Genomic DNA, 25,041 nt, shown 5'->3' with positions numbered 1-25,041 from the left:
TAGGCTAGTTAGGTTTACGTAGTTCTAAGTTCTAGGGGACTGATGACCTCAGAAGTTAAGTCCGATAGTGCTCAGAGCCATTTGAACCAATTATGTGGCCCCAATCAAAATTTCCACTTACCTTGCGTCTTGAAAATATTATTGCAGATATCTCGAAAGCCCAACAGCAAACAGAAAGCATACAACGGCTAAGCTAGATTTCTGTTTCTAAATATATATTCGAACTGTTTCACGTGGTAATGCATAATGATAAGCAGTGGGGTGGGGAGAGTAACCGTTCCTATGAAATAATGTTCCAAGAAACGATTTTAGAAAAGTGTTTATTCAAAAAGATAGAGTAAAATCTCGCGTCATCTGTACACATAACATTGGTCTGAACAGTACCATGCTTAACAAAGTGAACAATGACTAACCAACATATACATCATATTCACCCTTGCTGTCCTTTACAATCGTTCTTCCTTCATCCAACAGACTCCATCACAAGTCGACGCAGCACCACTGAACATGTCCATCAACTACCACACTTCAACTAAGAATGAATCAGACTGCGCAGAGGCAAAGACCGCACCACGACAGGAGCAAAGATTGCTTAACAGTAACGTAACATGCTCTCTTTCTCTCTCTCTCTAGCATGCACATCGACAACACAAAAAACTCAAAATGACATAACCACCTTACAACCTAAAAAGAGCTGCTCAGGGATCAAGCAGCGATCCATTCTGTAATCGTCTCCAGCTGTTAATGCCATGTATTTTTAGCCAAGAAATAATTAAACTTTTCTGTAGTTGGATGCTTTATTAAATCTATAAGATAGTTACCAATAACTAATGGGATTGTGATTTGAAATATAAATATATTATGTAGTTTTACTTCACAGTTATAGGTCATCCACGTTGAACAGTCGATTCCAACGGTTTTATCGTATAGTATAGCCCTGTATTATGTAGTATATACTATAACATACTTCGCTGTATAATTTGTGAATCCAACGTGTGCAGTGTATAAATTAATAATCTCGTAACATATTTCGGAGAACAGTGTTTCCCCCTGTACCAATATACACTGAAGCGCCAAAGAAACCGGTATGCGCAAGCGTATTCAAATACAGAGGTATGTAAACATGCAGAATACGGCGCTGCGGTCGGGAACGCCTATATAACTCAAGTTTTGACGCAGTTGTTAGGTCGGTTACTGCTGATACAGTGGCAGGTTATCAAGGTTCAAATGAGTTTCAGCGTGGTGTTATAGTCGGTGCACGAACGATGGTACAAAGCATCCCCGAGGTAGCGATGAGGCGGGGACTCTGCCGTACGATCATTTCACGAGTGTACTGTGAATGTCACGAAACCAGTAAAATATCAAATCTCCGACATCGCTGGGGCCGCTAAAAGATCCTGCAAGAACGGGACCAACGACGACTCAAGATAATCATTCAGAGTGACAGAAGTGCAACCCTTCCGCCAACTGCTGCAGATTTCAGTGCTGGACCACCAACAAGTGTCAGCGTGCGAAACATTCAACGAAACATCATCGATATGGGCTTTCGGAGCCGAAGGCCCGCTCTTGTACCCTTGTTCACTGCACAACACAAAGCTTTACACCTCACCTGGGCCCTTCAACTCCGACGTTGGACTGTTGATGACTGGAAACGTGTTGCCTAATCGGATGAGTCCCGTTTCAGATTGTATCGAGCGGATGGACGTGTACGGATATGGTGACAACATCATCAATTCATGGACTCTGCATGCCAGCAGAGGACTTTTAAAGGTGGTGAAGGTTCTGTAATTGTCTAGAGCGTTTCCAGTTGGAGTGATATGGGACCCCTGACACGTCTAGATACGACTCTGGCAGGTGACACATATGTAAGCGTCCTGACTGATCACCTGCATTCTTTCATATCCATTGTGCATTCCTACAGACTTGGGCAATTCCAGCAGGACAATGCGACATCCTATACATCCAGAATTGCTACAGAGTGGCTTCAGGAACACTCTTCTGACTTTGAACTGTTCCGCTGTCCACCAAACTACCCAGACACGAACATTATTGAGCATATCTGGGATGCCTTGCAACGTGCTGTTCAGAAGAGATCTCCCCCCCCCCCCCCTCGTACTCTTTCGGATTTATCGACTGCGCTGCAGGATTCATGATTTGAGTTCCCTCCACCACCAGTTCACACATTAGTCTAGGCCATGCCACGCCTTGCTGCCGCACTTGTGTGTGCTCGCGGGGGCCCTACACTATGTATTTGTCGGGTGTACAAGTTTCTTTGGCTCTTCAGTGTATATCTTCAGTCATTAAAACAAAATATTCTCTGTGATCTTGTGATGGTCTCAACGAAATTAGAGTTCTTACAATTATTTATTTCATTAAATTGTTTTCAGTTTACGAGATGTAACATCTCATTCATTTTCGTTCGTTAAAATTACCAGCTTTGCTGGATTTCTAGGCTGCCCATACTTTTACATAGAAAGCATACCGAATATTCTTATAAATGTGACATAGAATAAAATCCAGATATAATGGATGAGTACAATGAAAACCCATGTTCATGTGCAAAAAATGAGGTACTGCACAAACGAAAACAAAAATGGTATCGTACGACTCAAAAAAACAGCAACTCGCATCTATTGATTCAGTTTGAGAAAAAAAATTGTCACTAGGACTGTAACAAAACGGACGAATAATATATACACTATACAATATGTCACAGTTTACAATTCACATACAGAAAATGGACATGTTAAATGCTAAATTACAAATTAACATGAATATTAACAAATTATGTGGAAAATAGAAATAAAACATTATTTATGAACTAGTGAAAATGATGAGTACCATGAAGTGTTGGTGTTATAGAATCCAAATCCGACGAAATCGTAAGCAAGCCGATCAAATATTTTAACCATGTGTAAATGTATGAGACACATGGCGTGTTGGTCCATCTGTGGAACGCAATACAGCCGGCATTCAGGATGGCATGTCTTCGACAAACCCACGGTAGGTTTACGGAGGTGTACAGCAGCAGACGTATGCGCACAGGTCACGCAATAAATGTAAATTATGGGCCAGTTATTTGTGGGGTTGGCCTGAGACCCAATAGCTTCAGAGATGCGAAGCATCGGGATGAGAGCAGAGAAATCACTATAGGACAATTTCAGTATTGTGCATAGACAGTTGTTCGTCTGGAAGATGGTATTGCTGTTAAGGAAACACCATTCATGAGTGGGTGCTGGTGGTCCGCAGTAATGTTGCCCAAGTGAACAGCTTTCATGATGCCACAGGTCTCGAGGACGCCCAGATGAATGTCCCACACAGCATAACACTTTCCCCACCGACTCACGTCTGGGGTCTGCTGCAGCTGCTCGCGTGGATGATGGCGTATCAGCAACCCGACCACCGATCTGAGGTATCAAACAAATCTGTTTATCTGGAGACGGGTTACCATTGATCTACTGTTCAAACTCACTGTGCTCTCTGCAGTCGCAGCTGACGATGGCGTCGTGTCACCACGGTATCAGGTAAGGGTCGTCAGCACCAGGGTTGTGCTCTGCCGTCAGGTTGGCCACAGATCACCGCCAATCCTGCACTACAGAGCGGGCAAGGTTTTGACTTCCACAACCTGCGATAAGGCGTCCCCTACCGACACCTTGTCTCCTTCCTGTGGTTTCTCTGTCCTCCAACCAGTTTCATTCCCATGCATCGGCTAATAACACTCTGTGCTTTGTCAGAGTCGCACGTGTCAACTGTTTTCCCACTTTGCAGCCCTGGCCGTTTCTAGAATTACTCCACATTCTTCTCTGCTGCGACTCTGCACACTCCTCAGCGCGTCACGTTCCCACAGCCCTTCCTCTTGGCGCCGGCCGCGGTGGTCTCATTGTTCTAGGCGCTTCAGTCCGGAACCGCGCGACTGCTACGGTCGCAGGTTCGAATCCTGCCTCGGGCATGGATGTGTGTGATGTCCTTAGGTTAGTTAGGTTTAAGTAGTTCTGAGTTCTAGGGGGCTGATGACCACAGCTGTTAAGTCCCGTAGTGCTCAGAGCCCTTTGAACCCTCCTCCTGGCATTCTGTCTCGCGCTGGGCAGTGGTCCTAATCCTTCGGCTCATGCGAAGGAAGGGCTGGCCTGACGATTTTGGTATCGGAATAGTAAACCAGAATTTCTGGACATGGTCCACAAAACTTTTAGTTAAAGTCGTTGTCGTTCTGAAAGCGTAGAGTATAAGTAAGTACACATAAAAGTAACGAATAATTTTCTGTTACGACTGTGTGTTGGCAGCAGGTCATTCTGAAAGGAAAATTGAATGAGGCTGAGATCCGGTGGTTTATTCATCCTGCGGAAAGACTTCCGCTTCGCTCGTCGCTGTACTGGGACTGTTCTCCGTGCGACGCGCACTGCGTGTGTCGCCACCTCAGTCAGCTTCGACAGCCGACGACGCGTCCAGCGGGCGTAGCTGCGTCGCCGCTGGCTCTGCTTGCATCAAACGGGGCCTCCGTGCTGGACTGCGTCTGCTGGCACGTCGACCGCAGCCTGAAAGAAAACAGCTATGGTGATGGGGAAATATGGAGAAGCTACTGTCGATATCTACGTGGTGAAAGTATGGAAGTCACACTAATTCTGAAAATGTGATGCATTATTTATAACCAATTCCATTAGCGAATATATGTGTCGTCATAGTGCAATTAAGATGCCTAACCCCTTGAAAACGACACACCTACATGACGATCATGGGTGACCACCACACATTATCCGTACTGCTCGCTTATGCTGTGTTGGTTTTTGTTTGTTTATTTCGAACACGCTCCATTAAACCAACTTGGTGTAATACTACATATATATCCTATGTGTGTGTGTGTGTTCGTGTGTGTGTGTGTGTGTGTGTGTGTGTGTGTGTGTGTGTGTGTGTAGTGCAGTGTAGCGTAATGCTTGTATTGTGTGATATGACTATGATGATTATGATGATGGTGAAATAAGGGAGCCATTCCCGGCACATAACCGACTACTTCCGAATAGCACCATGTGGGCCGCAGAGCTTAACGTCCCCATCCGACAGACGGATCACCATCGACAGTGTCGCACGCCCTCACATCATCTGGCGCTGCAGAGAGGCCTGGCAGTTAAACCAGGACGTTGGCGCCAAGTCTGGTGACCAGGAACATTACGTCTCCACCTCTCCTCCCCTTGACGGCCAAATACTGGCAGTGGTAATTTTTTCCACCACTGGGGCTCTAACCAGTTTAGCTCCGGGTATAGAGCCCCTGAACAAGGGTGCGTCAGAGACCTCGGCCAAACAGGTGGTTAGACTGTGGGTTCAAAAAGACTACACATTTACAGTCAACAATACGGAATCAGTGTACACCATCTGTCTTTCTGTAGAGTAAATCCTATGTGGAAGTGTGAAAACGTGTACTAAATGTCTATGTAGCATGTAACGTGGTAACCAGCCTGGAATTCATTTAGCCAGATGTCAGATGATTCGAAAAATTTACCTGATTTGTACAGTTCCTACGTATCGAACCTAGCGGGACGTGGAAAACCACCTAAAACCCATGCCCAGTCCGGCCAGCTCGCCAGCCTTCCAGCCTAAATCGTTAACGCGCGGGCGGATTCTCTCTGGTGTCAGGCTCAGCTCCCCAAATCCCAGAAACGGCGTGTTACCTTGCGTGACTATCTGCGCAGGTCTTACTCCTCGCTTTTGTGTAATATTTGCTTTCTAAGTGATGAGCTGCCCCAGACAATTATTCTGTAAGAATTTTTTTTAGTGAAAATGTGTAAAACTTGTCAAGAGTTTGATTCGTTTGTTTCCAAAACCATAATTATACGAAGAGTAAATGAAGTTCAACTCAGTTTCTTGAGCAGCAACTTCCTCCAGTTCTAATTTTCGTCAGTATCTACACTCAAATAACTGCAGCATTCTGCACTGTTTACTGACTCCTGTTCATGTGCTACATCAGCTGTTGGTGTGGCTCTGTTTGTTTTACAGAAATGAATGTAGCATGGATTTTCAAAATTTGTGGTGAGGTCATCTTCAGAGAATCACCAAACAATTCTCAGAAAACACCATTAAAAGCTCATCTATATTAGATTAGATGAGATTAGATTTGTACTTGTTCCATAGATCATGAATACAACACTTCCTACTGATGTGGAACGTGTCAGGTTAATAACAGGTGTCTATACAAGATATTACATAACACAACATATTAGATGACACTGAATATTTTTAATTTTTTTTGTGGGTGTTGGGGAAATTACCCACCTATTATATCCCAAAATTCATCTAATGAGTAGAAGAAGTTGCCATTAAGAAATTCTTTTAATTTCCTTTTAAATACTATATGTCAGACTTTTGATGTTATTAGGTAAATGACCAAAGACTTTTGTGGCAGCATAATTACCCCCTTCTGAGCCAAAGTTAGATTTAACCTTGAGTGGTGAAGATCATCCTTTCTCCTGGTGTTGTAGCCATGTACACTGCTATTACTTTTGTATTCATTTGAACTGTTAACAACATATTTCATAAGTGTATATATATAATATATACATATATATACATATATATATATATATATATATATATATATATATATACATATACATATATAGTGAGGGTACAGTGAAGATCTCTAGCTCTTTATCTTTAAATAAGTGTTTGCAGGATGATCTTGGATGAGCTCCAGCAATTATTCTGATTACACGCTTTTGTGCAATGAACACTCTTTTACTCAATGATGAGTTACCCCAGAATATGATGCCATATGAATGCAGAGAATGACAAAAGGTGTGGTAAGCTAATTTACTGAGATATCTATCGCCAAAATTTGCAACGACCCTAATAGCATAAGTAGCTGAACTCAAACGTTTCAGCAGATCTTCAGTGTGTTTTTTCCAATTCAACCCCTCATCAATGGATGCACCTAGAAATTTGGAATATTGTACCTTAGCTACCGATTTCTGATCAATGTCTATATTTACTAATGGTGCCTTTCCATTTACTATGTGGAACTGTATATACTGAGTTTTGTCAAAGTTTAATGAGAGCCCATTTGCAGAGAACCACTTAATGATTTTCTGAAAAACATCATTTACAATTTCACCATTTAATTCTTGTTTGTTGGTTGTGATAGCTATACTTGTATCATCAGCAAAAAGTACCAGCTTTGCATCTTCGTGAATATAGAATGACACATCATTAATATATATAAGAACAGCTGAGGACCCAAGACCGAACCTTGTGGCACCCCATTCTTGATTGTTCTCCAGTTTGAGAAATCACCAGTTTTTGCATATTATGTGAACTGCTTTTTTCGACTTTCTGCACTTTCCAGTTAGGTATAATTTAAACAATTTCAGTGCAGTCCCATTTATACCACAGTACTTGAGCTTATCTAGAAGTGTTCCATGATTTACACAGTCAAAAGCCTTTGAGAGATCACAAAAAGTCACAGGGGATCACTTCTGGTTACTAAGAGAATTTAATATTTCATTAGTTCCTAGGTGTGCTTTTTGATGAATACTTGAACTGGGAAAACCTTATAGTACTCCTGCTAAAACTATTACAAGTAGCTATTTTTGACATGAGAACAGCTTCCAACTTTAGGGATATAACAGTCAGTAAGTCAATCTAATTTGCATTTTTTTCTTTCAATGATGCCTTATGGGATAATATTCTTGGGTAAATCGAAACTTAAGTTTCCCAAAAGAAAGTAATTAGAATGAGGTGTGGGGTTCACACCAATACATCTTGCAGATTTCTCTTTAATCCATCACTAGCTCATTGTACGGGCATTCTCTTATGACTCTAGTAGTGTCATGGTGTCACCAGTAGCCTGGCTAGAGGCACATGCGACATTGATGCTGATGCAAGCTGGCAGTTCTCTGTGGTCCCTGATGACACACTAGGTACATCGTGTCCTCTATTTATTGCCTAGATGGTGTTCGGTCGGCCACCGCCGCTCACACAACGCGTCTCCCTTGACGTGCGTCTGTACTGTATAGAAACTCGGAGACCTAAACTAAGGATGATGTTCCGCAGACGAGTGTTGAAACTTGCGACTCTGCGCCGGTGCTTTGAGGTCTACATGTGTGGCAGTCTGTCTATAAATGTATGTTCTTTCTTGCCGGCCTACAACGCTATCCTGTACATATGGCTGAAGCCGTTAACCAGGAGTACTTATTCGTCGTCGGGGCGTGGTTGTACCACAAAACGAAACTTTCAGAAACTGTTTACCTAGACACTCAGCACCGTTGTGCCTATAGAGTGAAAACAGAAGCTGCACAGAGAGACTTTATCAGCGCCATTTTATCGCCAATCTCCGAGAGAAATGAATGACTAAGACTCTTCAGTATTCAAATTACAGAAGCACCAAAGAAGGTGGTATGGGCATGCGCATTCAAATACGGAGATATGTAAACAGGCAGAATACGGCGCTGCGGTCGCAACGCCTGTATAACGCAACAAGTGTCTGACGCAGTTGTTAGACCGGTGGCTACTGCTACAATGGCAGGTTATCAACATTTAAGTGAGTTTGAACGTCGTTTAATAGGCGCACGAGCGATGGGACACAGCATCTCTGAGGTAGTCATCAAGTGCGGATTTTGTCGTACGACCAGTTCACGAGTGTACCGTGAATATCGGGAATCTGGTAAAACATCAGCTCTCCGACATCGCTGCAGCCGGAAAAACATCCTGGAAGAACGGGACCAACGATGACTGAAGAGAATCATTCAATGTGCGAGAAATGCAACGTTTCTGCAAATTGCTGCAGATTTCATCGCTAGGCCATCAACAAGTATCAGCGTGCGAACCAGTCAGCAAAACATCATAGTTATGGGCTTCCAGAACGGAAGGTCCACTCGTGTACCCTTGATGACCCCACGACACAAAGCTTTATGCCTCGATTGGGCCGTCAACACGGACATAGGATTGTTGATGACTGGAAACGTGTTACCTGGTCGACGAGTCTCGTTTAAAATTGTATCGAGTGGATGGACGTGTACGGGCATGGAGACAACCTCATGAATCCATGGACCCTGCATGTCAACAGGGGACGGTTCAAGCTGCTGCCGGCTCTGTAATGGTGTGGGGCATGTGCAGTTGGAGTGATATGGGACCACTGATACGTCTAGATAAGGCTCTCACTGGTGATCCTGTCTATCACCTGCATCCATTCATGTCCATTGTGCATTCCGACGGATTTCAGCAATTCCAGCAGGACAATGCGACACCCCACACTTCTGGAATTGCCGCAGAGTGGCTCCAGGCACACTCTTACACAGCCCTTGACGATAGTGTACAGTTTTCCTCCGGCAGTGTATTTGGAACAGCGGCTGAAACATAGCAGTCAACATCTCCGAAGAATGGTGGCCCTGCAGGATCTGATCATTAGTGTGTGGCTTAAGCTGGGTTATACCTGAACACTCTTACTCTGTTCCTTGTTAATAGAGGACATTTACGAAGCTAGATGCGGTGTTTACGCCGTCATAGCCTGCTGTCTCCTAGTGGCTGGCCGATGTGTTGTCACTTATGCTTAGTCTAAGGACACAGGACAAGTGACAGCAGACAGAACGAATGTAACAAGTGGAGAGGAGGATCAGATGCATAATCAGTGGTTGCAGCCTTCAGTGGTGTACGTACTGTGCACGGAGCAGGGGTTGGTGCAGTCGGCAGCGACGAGGCACGCGAGGCCATCGCTGAGTCCCCTGCCAGAGGTCCAGGTGATGCTGCGAACAGCCACCAGGGCGCCGCCGCGCCCCTCCTCGTCTCTGGGCTGCTGGTCTCCCTCTGCAGGCGACGGTGGTCCGTGACACCAGCTACTCTGTGCCGGGTGCGCCACAACCGGCACCGCGGTGCAAGGCGTGTCGAGGTCCTGCACAGTTGCAACATCCAGTGACTTCCTGTAAAACATTTTCCGGTCATCTTGAGGGCTGCACTCTGCTCAGACAGGGCTTTAATTACCCGCCTCTACATCAACAACACCATCCATTGAAACTGCAACAACACGAGAGGGGCAATGGACAAACATCAACAAGGCATGAAGTGCACTACATGCTTCCACGAGCAGTACATCAGCGCTTCAGCTGGCTATCACCGCTGTGACAATGGTGGCGACTCACCTGGACGTGGACGCAATGAGAGGTGCGATGACGCTGGTGAGTCCAATGACGAAGCTGTAAACTGGGGTAACCACCATAGGCTAGGGTGCCCTGTTTTCTGATGGTGGCCCAATACCAGGTGATTGGCTATTTTGGCTTTGGACAGTGCTCTCAAAGCGGAAACTAGATGAAATCCATGCACTGCCACCATTTTACTATCCTGCTAACTGCCAAGCATATCAGCCACGTTCTGTGCTTGTAACTAATTTTTTTCTTAATATCTTACGTTTGAATGTAATATTTTGTAGAAACAGTGTAAGAAACGGCCAACAGCCTTGCCGTGGTGGTAACACCGGCTCCCATCGGATCATCGAAAAGTGCCGTCAGGCTGGGCTAGCATTTGGACAGGTGACCATCCGATCTGCCAAGTGCTGTTGGCAAGCCGGGCAGACTCAGCCCTGGTAACTAAAGGAGCTACTTGATCGAGAAGTTGCGGCTACGGTCTTTTAAACTGATATATGGCTGAGAGAGCGGTGTACTGACCACATGCCCCTCCATATCCGCATCCAGTGATGCCTGTGGGCTCAGGACGACACGGCGGCCGGTCGGTACCGTTGGGTCTCCATGGCCTATTCGGGCAGAGTTTAGTTTAGTTTTTTAATGTAAGCAACGCAATCGCATGGTAAGTTGATTTTTTAGTCTTATTTATTGGTGATATATTATCGAAACCTGTGAGTAGCTTTCGAATGCAGTAATTCATTAAATGTTTCGATAGGTCAACCATGTTTGTCAAGAGGTAAGGGTGCCTGATTTCGGATACTGTTATGGTGACAATTTCGACCATCTAACAAATGTGCCTCTTTCTAGATTTCGCTTTTTATTTCTTTTCAGGAGATGGCTGGACAGATGAGGATATGAGGAAGGCAATGAACTGGGTTTCTTAAAAGCGTCTAAAGTGTTTCAGGTGGCAAAATTTAGGCTTTTAGATTACGTAAAGTCAGGAAACTTGGAAGAGAAACTGGGCTCTAGGGTAGACGGAAAATGTGCTTTAGGAAGAGTCGTCAACTCAAGACAAGCTAGAATGCAACACAGCAATTTTAGAAGAAGTAGGACAATATTGTAAAAGGTAAAAACACTAAGGCACCCAAAAGGTCAGCCAGAACAACACCAAGGTGCCTATAACGAGTTGGGGGGGGGGGAGGAAATAAAATGGACATATGAGTTATCATTTGCTAAGGATTCTGTTTCCCTCCTCTTGACAGACGACAAAGACAGCGCACATGAGGACTGCCTCTATTATTCTGTCTCATACCATAAAGATAAATCAGGGGAAGATTGGGTAAGATGTTTAGAATGTTTCCGTTGGGTACATGAGCTGTGTACTGGGACTCAGAAACCTGGATGGAAGATGTACAAATGTGGAAACTATAAATGTAGTTATAAGAGTATCATTATTGTAATCGAACTGGAATATCTCAATATAACTTTTTGTAATAAAACGATATTTCTATAGGTATGGAATTTAGAATTTTCCTTATGAAATTAAGAGACCGAGAATTTGAAATTGCTCATCCTTTAAGTACACACCCCCAAATGAAAAACTTCTTTGATATAAATTATTAAATCTTATCTGTTGAGTTTTGCTATAAACGGATGTATATAACCAAAATATGTTATGTCGGACATAAATCCGTATTTTTTGGAAAATTTCAGCTGATTTTTAACCAACCATATCCTTAGATTTTCTTAGATACCCGAAAACAGGGCATCTCACACTATCGTCTATTCAGGATAGTCGCCATTCTCATTGCAGCATCGCGATGGATGTGTCAATGTGTTGAGGCTCCAAGAAGAGCATAGGCAGCCACGCTGCATTTGTCGTTCCCATGCATGGGCAGCAGCTGGCAGCATTGTATGGGGTGCTATTTTGTACGTAGCCCATAGTCGGTAAGGTGGACAGCAGCCGCCCATATTTCCGATTTGTCTAGTTCGGTGGCTGCCCACTGTTTTTAAGAGCTTGTTAACATTATCTTTCGAGCAAATAATTCAAGGCCTCATGTTGTCCATCGTGTCTGGGCTTGTGTTACAGTGGTAATGTTACGTAAATTGAAGGTGCAGGTGGGAGAAAGGAAAGGAAGGGAAAGAAACTAATAACATCAGCTGCATCTGGACTTTATACGGAATGAGCGGCGAAGAGTCAAAATGTGTGTCGGACCAGGCGAACAAGGACTCGAACCAGGGATCTTCTGCTTACTAGACGGTTGCATTAACCACTGCGCCACCCAGGCAGATCGTTTGTTGCCAACGCGCGGACTATCCCCGGCGTGCTTCCCGGGCGGCCCAGGCGCCACCTACTTGCAGTCTCACACATGTCCTCCACACTCACTGATTTTAGATTCCCTCTAGAGATCGAACGCAGATGTCGTGGATTCATAGCCCGTCGCGACAAATCAGTTATCTGTATCCCTATTGTCTGTTCTTGCATTTCCTTTCACCTGACTCCACCTTCAATTTACATTATATTCATCCCAACTGCGGATTCTGCATGATGTCTGCTGCTTCAGACATCACACATTCATAAAACAGTTGTAATGGCCAGAAGTGTGTCTCTGTATTCATAATTTAGCAACCACTGTGACGTTCTTGGTACTAGGTACTTTATATTGTAGAATCATTTGCATCAGGTTCTCGGAAAGAGTGTCACCTCAAATTACTCTGTGTAATTTATCTAATCCTGTCTTCATGGTCCCAAGCACAGCAATGCGTGGGTGGCTGTAGTATAGTCCCAGATTCCATACTTCATATTCGTTGTTGAAAAAGCTGACCCCTATCTCCAAGCCCCAACCACTTTAGGCTCTACAGCACTCCTGTGACACTTTCGCAAAACACAGACTAGCCTGACACCCTTCGTATCTCTCTGTACACTCCCAAAATCCTCTCGTCGTGCTGTCTGCTGTGGTGCCCACAGTAATATTCTAGAATGGGCCCCACGAGCATTTTGGAAGCCAGACTGACTGAATTTCGCTAGTGTTCTACTGATAACCTGTCGTCTACCACCTGCTTTAACTACGATTGACCGTATCTGATTCTTCCATTTCCTGTCTCCACAAACTGTTTGTACAATTTCACTGATTCCAATAGGGGGGGGGGGAGGGGTGCAAAGTTTCGTATTTATGAACCTTTAAAGAAAGCTGCCAATGTCTGTATGAGTTCGAAATCATGTAAATTTGTGAGTGGGTATATGTGGAGCTTTTCAAGGTACAATTTCGTCACCTGAGAAATTTATGAGATTATTATTAGCATTGTATAGCAGGCAATTAACATACAATATGATCTGTAATGGTTACAGCACACTTCCCTTCGGTTACTTCTGCACATGTTGTATGATTCTGTATCCGTCTTGAGTCGTGGTACCACATGTATTAGTACACCTTTTAATAATATTTTGTATGATATATGTTCTTCACGAGTTAATAAATCCTCCACTTGATTGCCTTGAACATTAGCTCTCAGAATGCCTTGTGTATAAAGTGCTACTCGAGTTCCTCATGACCAATATTTTTGAGAATCTCGCTGGAATTAAGGCGATCATTGTATTCAAAGTACCTCGATTTTAAACACGGTACGCAACAAATACGAGACAGTAATTTGAAATTTGTGGTAAGTTCCTATGGGACCAAACTGCTAAGGTCATCCGTCCCTAGGCTTACACAATGCTTAATATAACTTAAACTAACTTAGGGTAAGGACAACACACACGCTCAGGCCCGAGAGAGGACTCGAACCTCCGACGGGAGTAGCCGAGCAAACCGTGGCAAGGCGCCCGAGACAGCACGGCTACCCCGCGCGGCTGCGAGACAGTCGTAGATGTTAGACAGACAGTTTGAGTACTCACTACTGTCACTGAATCGGTTCGCACAGAACACGACCACTTGGACGAGCTATCCATATACAGAAACAGGCATAGGTCGTAAGCTATTAGCCAGATGGGACGTCGAGCTGTGCTGAGGTGGAGAGGTGGTGAAACTCGTCCCCAACCTCCGGCGGTGGACTCGAATTGCTGCTGCAGGAGGGCAGTTGGGCGCCACTGTTCTGACTAGGTGAGGTTCAAATGGCTCTGAGCACTATTGGACTTAAAATCTGAGGTCATCAGTCCCCTAGAACTTAGAACTACTTAAACCTGACTATCCTAAGGACATAACAGTCATCCATGCCCGAGGCAGGATTCGAACCTGCGCTGTAGCGGTCGCGCGGTTCCAGACTGTAGCGCCTAGAACCGCTCGGCCACCCCGGAAGATTAGGTGAGGCGGATGCTTTCCGAGCCCAGGTTTTGCCCAGCTACAGACACACAGATATGTGCACAGTAGCAAAAGGCGCTTGACGAAGACAAGGGGCGAATGGACGACACAGGTGAACATGGTGGTTGCAGATGCCAGAGGACCTCATTGCAGATAGTGATGAAGGGTGCATTCAGAATGGAAATTTGTTGGCGGGTTTGGGTACCCTCTGGAATGAGAACAGAGAGCGTTGTGGAACGGCTCTGAAAGTTGTAGTCAAGTGATTTGACTGGCGAAATGAAGATGGTGAGCTGGCCATTCTCATGTGTGGACATCCCGTTAGAAAAACTTCGCAGAGGGCCAGGTCCTCTTACGTGAGTGTGGGTCTCCCTGTCTGCCAAAACAGCTCACTGGGATCTCACTTCCTGCAACGACAATTCTCTCATCATAATATGCTGCCAAAGGTTGCTTCTGTGTTACAGTAACCAGACGCTGGGAAGCAACACTGAGGATCCTCATTAACTTCTTATGTGCACACCGTTGTGTACTTGTCTTGGTCATTGTGATACGAACATATTAATTGTGTTGTAAATCGAATAACCAATGACCGATGGAGCAACGAGAACATAAAAAGCTGAGTAGCAGCGGCATCAAGAGCATTCCTGGCCAAGAGAAAGCTACTACTATCAAATACAGATCTTGATTTGAGGAAGAAATATCTGAGAATACGTTTGGAGCACAGTATTGTATGGATGTGAAGCAAGGTGTTTTGGAAAACCAGGACAGAAGAGAATCGAAGCGTTTGAGATGTGGTGCTACAGATGAATGTTGAAAATTAGGTGGAGTGATAACGTAAGGAATGGGAAGTTGTGTGCAGAATCGGAGAAGAAAGGAATATGTGGGACTTTTATTGGAAATTTTGTGGTAAGTTCCTATGGAACCAAACCACTGAGGTAATCGGTCCCTAGGCTTACATACTGCTTAATCTGACTTAAATTAACTTACGCTAAGGACAACACACACAGCCATGCCCGAGAGAGCACTCGAACCTCCGATGGGGGAAGCCGCGCTAAACGTGACTACCCCGCGCGGCGAATATGTGGAAAACAGCTGACAAGGAGAAGGTACAGGATGATAGGACATCTATTAAGACATGAGGAAACAACGTCCGTGGTGCTACAGGGAACTGTAGAAGGCAAAAATTGCAGATGAAGACAGAGATTGGAATACATCCAGCAAATAATTGGGGATGTAGATTGTAAGTGCTACTGTGAGATGAAGTGGTTGGCAAGGAAAGAAATTTGTGGCGGCTACATCAAATCAATCAGAAGATTGGTGACTCAAAAAAAAAAAAAAAAAAAAACACGAAAATTGTGTGAACTAGTAATGTTCCAAAACAGCTCATTTTATGCAAGTAATCGGCGTAATCTAGTTTCAATTTTTCAGCTGGTGCTCAGATGCCTTTAGTTTCTGTGTAGCATGCGTCATTTTCACTCATGATAAGAAACTTTTCGGCCACAGATCACTGCGTATGCTCAGGCTTCCAATTCAGTGCACTTGCTCAAAGACACAAATAATTTGAAGTTTATTATAGATTCTCTAGAAGTATTGTTATCCTTTAAGCAGTTATAACCCTTTTCAGTGGCGGTATTGTTAGGCTATTGATCCCTTCTGTAATGACTACAACGTTCATAATTATGTAAAAATTATAGAAATACATAAAGGGCACTTACATCACATCCTTTTCAGGAACTTGCATCGGTGATGTAGGATCTGGCGAGTAGTTGGATCCTGCATCCTGTCTATCACATTTCGCAGCGATTGACTTCGTGTTATTCGCTTACACCTGGAAAACGTTTTAAATCCAGTAAACAACTGAAGATCATTAATTTAAAGCCTTGCCAAATCGAATTTTGTGTTATCTTCTGATTCGCAAAATGGAGAACAAATTCCATTCGTCTAAATGTTGACATTAAGTGTAGTTTCCCCCTAATGAACATGGTCCTTCACTGTGAGGCTGGCGACGTTTAGTCTTGCCTCGTAGCAGTATGCAAAAGCCCAGCGGCCTCTCACAAGTTCGAAACGACGCGGTGTATAGCGCCGTTTGACTCTGTGATGTACGAGGAAGTACTTACCCTGCGCTGACAGCTGCAGGAAAACACCTCTCCCTCACCGCGGCCGACGTGGCTGCAGACGCAGTCCAGCACGGAGGCCCCGTTTGATGCCAGCAGAGCCAGCGGCGACGCAGCTACGCCCGCTGGACGCGTCGTCGGCTGTCGAGGCTGACTGAGGTGGCGACACACGCAGCGCGCGTCGCACGCAGAACAGTCCCAGTACAGCGAAGAGCGCACAGGAAGTCTCTCCGCCGGTTGAGTGAAACCACAGGAAGTGCGGCGCCTCTCGCCTTGACCGCAGCCGTTTTCCTTCTTATTTTCAGAGCGGCCAGCTGCCAACACACAGACGTGACAAAAAATTATTCTTTCGTTTTCTGCGTACGTCTGCCACATGCATTTTATGAGAACAGTACAACAGTTAGTTCAACTAAAAGACTTGTGGGTGATGTCCAGAAACTCACGTTTACTGTTCCCACAAAAAAAAAAAAAAAGATTCGCCGTACCTGGCTTTTAGTGTTGAATTGCTAACTGAGAGAGTTTGTACGTAACTGCAATTATTGTAAAAATATATTTGTGGATTGAAATGATTGATGCTGAACATACCATGTGGATAACACACCGCTGAGCCGAAACATCACGACAACGGCCAGCGCGGGATTCAATGCTACCAGAAGACGCTGTGAGAACGTCACTCGCTGAGGAGCGCGTACAAACGGAGTAGAGGAGAACGGGCAATCTTTCTACACTGAAGCGCCAAACAAACTGGTATAGGCATTCGTATTCAAATACACAGATACGTAAACAGGCCGAATACAGCGCTGCGGTCTGCAACGCCTGTATATGACAAAAGTGTCTCGCGCAGTTGTTAGATCGGTTACTGCTGCTACAATGGCGCGTTATCAAGATTTTAGTGACTTTCAGCGGGTTTTTATGGTCGGCGCACAAGCTGTGGGACACAGCATCTTCGAGGTAGCGCTGATGTGGGGATTTTCCCGTACGACCAATTCACGAGTGTACCGTGAATATCACGAATCCGGTAAAACATCAAATCTCCTACATCATTGCGGACGGAAAATCGTCCTGTAAGAAGGGGATCAATGGCGACTGAAGAGAATCGTTCAGCTTGACAGAAGAGCAACTCTTCCACAGATTCCTGCAGATTTCAATGCTGGGCCACCAATAAGGGTCACCGTGTGAACTATCCAACGAAACATCATCGATATGATTTTCAGAGCCGAAGGCACACTTGTGTACCCTTGATGACTGCATCACACCAAGCTTTTCGCCTCGTATGGGCCCATCAAGACCGACATTGGACTGTTAATGACTGCAAACATGTTGCCTGGTAGGACGAATTTCGTTTCAAATTATATTGAGCGGATGGACATGTACATTTATGGAGACAACCTCATGAATCCATGGACCCTGCATGCCAGCAAGGGACCGTTGAAGCTGGTCGAGTCTCTGTAATGGTGTGGGGCGTGTGCAGTTGGAGCGATATGGGACCGCTAGTGTCTGTAGATACGACTCTGACAGGTGACACATAAGCGTCTGGTCCGATCACCTGCATCCATTCATGTCCATTGTGCATTCCGACGGACTTAGCAATTCCATCAGGGCAAGGCGATACCCCACATTTCCGGAATTGCTGCACAGTGGCTAGAGGAACACTCTTTTGAGTTTAAACACTACCGCTGGCCACCAAACTCCCCACACATGAACATTATGGATCATATCTGCGATGCCTTGGAACGTGCTGTTCAGAGGAGCTCTCCACCCCCTCGTACTCTTTCGGATTTATGGACAGCGCTGCAGGTTCATGGTGTCAGTTCCCTCCAGCACTACTTCAGACATTAGTCGAGTCCATGCCATGTCGTGTTGCGCCACTTCTGCGTGCTCCTAGGAGGCCTACACGATATGAGGCACGCGTACCGGTTGCTTTGGCCCTTCAGTGTAGATACGGTAAGGGTCGCAAGTGGGGAAACTCACTGACGTACCTATAGGCGACTTCGGCAAAGAGACAGATTGTCATTAGCTGGTGCGTGGGAACGTCGACTGTTCGTGTGCTACTGCCCTCAGAGTCTATGGAATCCGGTTGAAGGTCGGTCAAAGAATTCATAAAGGTCAAGGTGTTAGAAACTGCAGTTTCGCTACAAAATTCTGTGGTAAAATATTCTTCAGTTGCAGTGGATGAGTTCATTATGATAATATGTCACATACACGCAGTGTCGGCAGTAGCACCACTACCAGCTTCACAGTACCAATCTTCCCCCTTCACTCGATGTTTCTTATAACTGGAACTTTTATATTTCAATTAACTTCTATCTTGGCGCACACTCGCTATACTATTCAGAGGAGAATTGCAAGATTTCTCTGTGCCTTTAAAAATAGAGACTTCAAATGGTCTTTACAGTTGGACAAAATCTCGTCGGAATATCTACAGTCGACTAAAGTCTTTAGAAGCAAAAAATACTCTTTCCAATTATTTTCTTAACACTTTTCCTAACGGGTAGCACATCACTTTCAAAGTATCTGCTTTCTTCGCAACCACAGCATATTAGTAGAGTACACGACGCTCATTGATTGTACAGCAGGCGATATTGTATTAAACCGGGAACCTAGAAACGATGGAGAGGCTTCGTCCTGCTGTAGCCCTTTGTGGTTCACAACCCCACAACAGGCCACAACCGTCCACCCACCACTCCGCCGCCCCACACCGAACCCGGGGTTTTTATGTGGTTCTGGGGAGCCCCCTCCCCCGACTCCCCCGTTCCTCCCCCGCCCTCCCTCCCCGGGAACGTCTCATACCAGACGAGTGTAGCCCTAAATGTTTACATGGCAGAATAATTATGATGTATGCGTACGTGGAAACAGTGTTTGTGCAGCAATCACCGGGACACAGTGTAACTGAGGCGGAATTAGGGGAAACAGCCCGCATTCGCCGAGATATGTGGAAAACCGCCTTCCCGATCAAAAAGCAGCGAGTGAGACAGCGCTGCTAACCGGGTGGGCCTACAGGAGGTTTCTGGATTGATAAAAATTCAGCTCAAAATTATTTTTTTTCATTCATTTAATACTTCTTTTTCTTCGTGATTTATTTATGAAAATATTTTCACTACACATAAAATAACTTCATAAGAACTCAGCAAAAACGTGACGATAACTTATTAAAAACTCACACATAACAAGGATATTTTACTTGTTTCATTTAAGAAATTATTTCGTTTCCATAGACATTGAGGTGACAAACATCATGGCATACCTCCTAATGTCGTGTCGAACTTTCTTCTTCCCAGCATAACGTAGCACCTCAATGTGGCATGTACTCAACGAGTCGTTCCAAGTCCCCAGTAGAGATACAGAGCCATGCTGGCTCTGTAGCTGCCCATAATTGCGAAGGTGTTGCCAGTGCAAGATTTTGTGCACATACTGACCTCTCGATTACATCCCATAAATGTCAACAGGATTCGTATCAGGCGAACTGGGTGACTAAATCATCGCTCGAATTGTGCAGGATTGTCTTCAAACCAATTTCAAATAACTGTGGCCTGGCCATATCCGCACATTTCAATCCATAAAAACTCCATCGTTGTCTGTGGACGTGAAGTCCATGAACGGCTGCAAAAGATCTCCAAGCGCCAGAACACAACCAGGACCCTATACACTCCATGTAAACACTGGACACATCACTATGCAGCAACCACCAGCTTGCACAGTGTCCTGTTGCCAACTTGGGTTTATGGCTTCGTGAGGTCCGCGCCACACTCGGACCCTACCATCAGGTCTTACCAGCTGAATTCGGGACTCATCTGACCAGTCGTCATGGGTCCAACCCATTTGGCCACGCACCCAGAAGAGGAACTGCAGACGATATCGTACTGTTAGCAAAGCCACTAGGGCCAGTCGCCTGCTGCCAAAGCCCATGAGCGCCAAATTTCGCCGCATTGTCCTTGTGGATACGTTCGTCATACGTCCCACATTGATTTCTGTGGTTATATCACGCATTGTTGCTTGTCTGTTGGCACTAACGACTCTACGCAAACGCAGCTGCTCTCGGTCGCTAAGTAAAGGTCGTGAGCCGATGCACTGTACGTGCTAAGAGGTAATGCCTGAAATTTGGTTTCCTCGGCACACTCTTGACACTGTGGTTCTCAGAATACTGAATTTCCCAACCATTTCCGAAATGGCATTTCCCAGCTCCAACTACTATTTCAGGTTGAAGGACTGTCAATTCCTGTCGTGCAGCCATAATCATAATGGAACTTTCCAGAGTACGAATTATAGCTCCGCCAATCCACTGCACTTTGAGGCCTTGTGTATGCAATACTACTGCCGCCTGTATACGTGCATATCGCTGTCCCATGACCTTTCCACCCCAGCGTAATGACAGACATTAACGTTCTTCACAACACGATCGTGAAAATCTTTCATTCGCCGGTGTCGGCTGACTCTTTTTGGTGACCTGCACAGCGGCATGTGAGAGGGCCATGCTGTCACGAACTCGAGTGCTGCACATTTCAAAACAGAAAGAAGCACATTTCTTTAATACACTGATGACCACCTAAGAATATACGTTCCAACAACTAATTGCTACTTACCTGCGTCGTTCGGGCAGGAAAAGACGTCGATGTTTCGGCTAATACACTGAAACACTACATATCGTCCCTCAAAGCCGAGCGTACTCCAGTTTTGAGGGTGTTATGGAGCTGAAATCTTCGTCTGTTGAAACTGAATTTAATTAACATATCTCCGCTAAGTATGCTCTTAAAATGTCCATTTTTGTTTGTTTATTGATTAATGGGAATATTTAAACACTAATATGATCCTAATCTCATGAAACGGTTTACATACACAGAAAAATACTATTCCTTAACAAAACTTGTTGTAGTTAACTGCACAGTATATGCTCAATGGTTTCCATCTTGTTACTAATTGCTCAGAGCTTTAGCTTCATTACAGAATATGAACAAACGAAGATGTCCCATTTGGAGTCCCATGAACATCATGCACAAGATAATACGTCACATTTGATCTATGTTTGTGAACATTTTGATGATTACGACAGTTTCTAATTTCCCTGTAAATGTCAAGGAAATTCATGCTGTATTGGTATTCATTATGTTTCCTTTATTTTCTAATTGTAATAATAATTCTAATTTTGGTTCTATACAGCTTTGAAGAATAATGCGCACTAAACGAGCAGTTTGCATAGCCCCATTATGTAACACATTATCATAGAAATGGAATTCTAGTTGTTCTGTAAACATTTAACAGCGCTTCACAGGTTATGTGCTCATGTTAAGTGTGTTATGTACAAATCCCAATACACTATCTGCAGTGCTGACATATGTATGTTCTCTCTTCAAGTTAAAAGATATTTTTGAGATTTACAATATTCTTCAACTAAACGGTTTGTCTGCAAGAATTGCAATCAAAATATAACCTTTCTTTCAATTATACATCCTTAGCAGTAAATAGGGCATACTATTATTAGTTTCTGTAGGTGATGTATTTGGAAATCAGTGAGATCCGCTTATTGGCATTAAGAATAACAAATCTTTGTGTTACAAAGAAAATGAATCTTCTATTTCAACTACTCCCTTCAAACTTAATCACAAAACTGTATTCTGAAGGAACTAACTGAAGGTACTCATTGGATATACATTCTAGAAAACACAATGCCTTGCATTCAAATACCAATATCAGGTGTGTACACAGGTGTGTGTATGTCAAGTTACATAGGGCTTACTAATTTATTCGTAACTCTATGCGATTGTGTATGTGTATGCTTTAATCAGAAATCCTAAAAGAACAGCACACCTTATTGGATTAACACCAATACTTGCTAACAAAATAGCATCACTGGCATTGGCAAATTGCTCTCATAGAAGTATTATTTCGGAGTTTGCTCCCCCACAACACTCCCCCAGTACTTAATAAATTAGTTATTACGAACCATCCATCTCTCTTCATCTAGTAATCTTTTCCACTACATCTAGGACATTACAGGTCTATAACCACATGAACGATTTATACTATTTATGTGACTGCATATTGATATACAGATCTTCATATCATTCACTCTCAGATTTACTGACTCTTAGCAATTCCCCAACCATTCTTAAATAGTAAATGTTCCTACTCTCCTAACACCAGCTCTTCTGGAATAACTCAAAACTGGATCCAGCTGTACTTTTCCTCAGCAGTGGCGTTATCCTCCACATATTAGCTACCTATGTACATAGCACAGTCTTGGATGGGAGCAGAATATGTATTCCCGATATTGGAAATTTATTAAATCCAATGTCCTTGTCTTGCTTCTCTGTCATCTAGCAAGTAAAAAATTTGCAAAACAGTAAACCCCTTTCCCAGCTAAAATTAACAAACAGTATACAACCAAAAAAATACAAAAGATGCCTCTACATTTGTCTGTGACACTGATAGTCGGGTGATTGGGAGGATTCTTAGGTATTTCAGGGTAATTTTGTCTGCCACACTTCTCAATACTCCAGCACATTTCAGGCTTTATATATTTGCTATGCAGTTTAGTTTCCTGGATCTTCTAACAGCAAGGCCAGTATAATATTCCTTTGTAGAGTAACCAATTACTCTTCTTATAATTTGCTAAACTGATTTCTGGTACAGATTTAAACTTCATTCAACACAGGATTTGTCATCTGTTCCTTGATGATCATTTTAGCTAGTTTCCTGACACCTCTGTTATTGTCACCTCACTTTATATAATATATTCTAAACTTTGTGCTTGGCACAAGCAAGCTCTGGGCTTCCTTAAAACCGATAGTTATCTGTGTAATGTGATAGTCATAATATTCTTAATACCTGTAGTATATTTCATTTCAAAATTGAATTTCTATTGAACTTCCTGTATAATTCTATTAATCTAATTAATACAGGGCTATTACAAATGATTGAAGCGATTTCATAAATTCACTGTAGCCCCATTCATTGACATATGGTCACGACACACTACAGATACGTAGAAAAATTCATAAAGTTTTGTTCGGCTGAAGCCGCACTTCAGGTTTCTGCTGCCAGAGCGCTCGAGAGCGCAGTGAGACAAAATGGCGACAGGAGCCGAGAAAGCGTATGTCGTGCTTGAAATGCACACACATCAGTCAGTCATAGCAGTGCAACGACACTTCAGGACGAAGTTCAACAAAAATCCACCAACTGCTAACTCCATTCGGCGATGGTATGCGCAGTTTAAAACTTCTGGATGTCTCTGTAAGGGGAAATCAACGGGTCGGCCTGCAGTGAGCGAAGAAACGGATGAACACGTAGCCAGTGGAAGTCGACGAATAAAGCAAGCAGGGAGCTAAACGTACCACAGCCGACGGTTTGGAAAATCTTACGGAAAAGGCTAAAGCAGAAGCCTTACCGTTTCCAATTGCTACAAGCCCTGACACCCGATGACAAAGTGAAACGCTTTGAATTTTCCGCGCGGTTGCAACAGCTCATGGAAGAGGATGCGTTCAGTGCGAAACTTGTTTTCAGTGATGAAGCAACATTTTTTCTTAATGGTGAAGTGAACAGACACAATGTGCGAATCTGGGCGGTAGAGAATCCTCACGCATTCGTGTAGCAAATTCGCAATTCACCAAAAGTTAACGTGTTTTGTGCAATCTCACGGTTTAAAGTTTACGGCCCCTTTTTCTTCTGCGAAAAAAACGTTACAGGACACGTGTATCTGGACATGCTGGAAAATTGGCTCATGCCACAACTGGAGACCGACAGCGCCGACTTCATCTTTCAACAGGATGGTGCTCCACAGCACTTCCATCATGATGTTCGGCATTTCTTAAACAGGAGATTGGAAAACCGATGGATCGCTCGTGGTGGAGATCATGATCAGCAATTCATGTCATGGCCTCCACGCTCTCCCGACTTAACCCCATGCGATTTCTTTCTGTGTGGTTATGTGAAAGATTCAGTGTTTAAACTTCCTCTACCAAGAAACGTGCCAGAACTGCGAGCTCGCATCAACGATGCTTTCGAACTCATTGATGGGGACATACTGCGCCGAGTGTGGGAGGAACTTGATTATCGGCTTGATGTCTGCCGAATCACTAAAGGGGCACATATCGAACATTTGTGAATGCCTAAAAAAACTTTTTGAGCTTTTGTATGTGTGTGCAAAGCATTGTGAAAATATCTCAAATAATAAAGTTATTGTAGAGCTGTGAAATCGCTTCAATCATTTGTAATAACCCTGTATATTGTGAATTAGTTCACTATTCCTTAAGAAGGTAAGAGTTTAGTGATCAGTATTCACTACAGCTTTATTGCCAGCTTGAAGATCCTTAAATAATTTAAAGTTCTAGGTAACTGCAAGTGCCTCTTTCTCAGTCATTGAACAATTAAGGTCACCTTCATTTAGTATTTGAGTGGCAAAAGCTATGCTACAGATGTTATTCTGTGCATTGCTTAAATCTTCCAGGAAGGCTTCATGTGCTAATTCATAATCCTAAGCATTAGTTGAAACCCTCAATATTTCGTCCAGATTGCTATAGTGTAACAATTTTGTCCAGTGCA

At 43.9% G+C, this 25,041-nt stretch overlaps 1 long non-coding RNA gene across 1 annotated transcript; it reads right to left on the bottom strand.

The window, feature by feature from the left end:
• Positions 1 to 301: 301 nt before the first annotated feature.
• Positions 302 to 16,629, bottom strand: LOC126442679 (uncharacterized). Its single transcript, XR_007581599.1, has 5 exons — positions 16,510 to 16,629; positions 16,108 to 16,220; positions 9,640 to 9,871; positions 4,056 to 4,532; positions 302 to 3,849 (listed from the first exon to the last, which is right to left on the bottom strand). It is a non-coding gene; the product is annotated as an uncharacterized LOC126442679 (long non-coding RNA).
• Between the last annotated feature and the right edge of the window lie 8,412 nt (positions 16,630 to 25,041).

Source organism: Schistocerca serialis, unplaced genomic scaffold (genome assembly GCF_023864345.2).
Source record: "Schistocerca serialis cubense isolate TAMUIC-IGC-003099 unplaced genomic scaffold, iqSchSeri2.2 HiC_scaffold_1400, whole genome shotgun sequence".
Taxonomy (NCBI): domain Eukaryota; kingdom Metazoa; phylum Arthropoda; class Insecta; order Orthoptera; family Acrididae; genus Schistocerca; species Schistocerca serialis.
The sequence above is the reverse complement of the archived record's forward strand: the minus strand, read 5'-3'. Positions and strand labels throughout refer to the sequence as shown.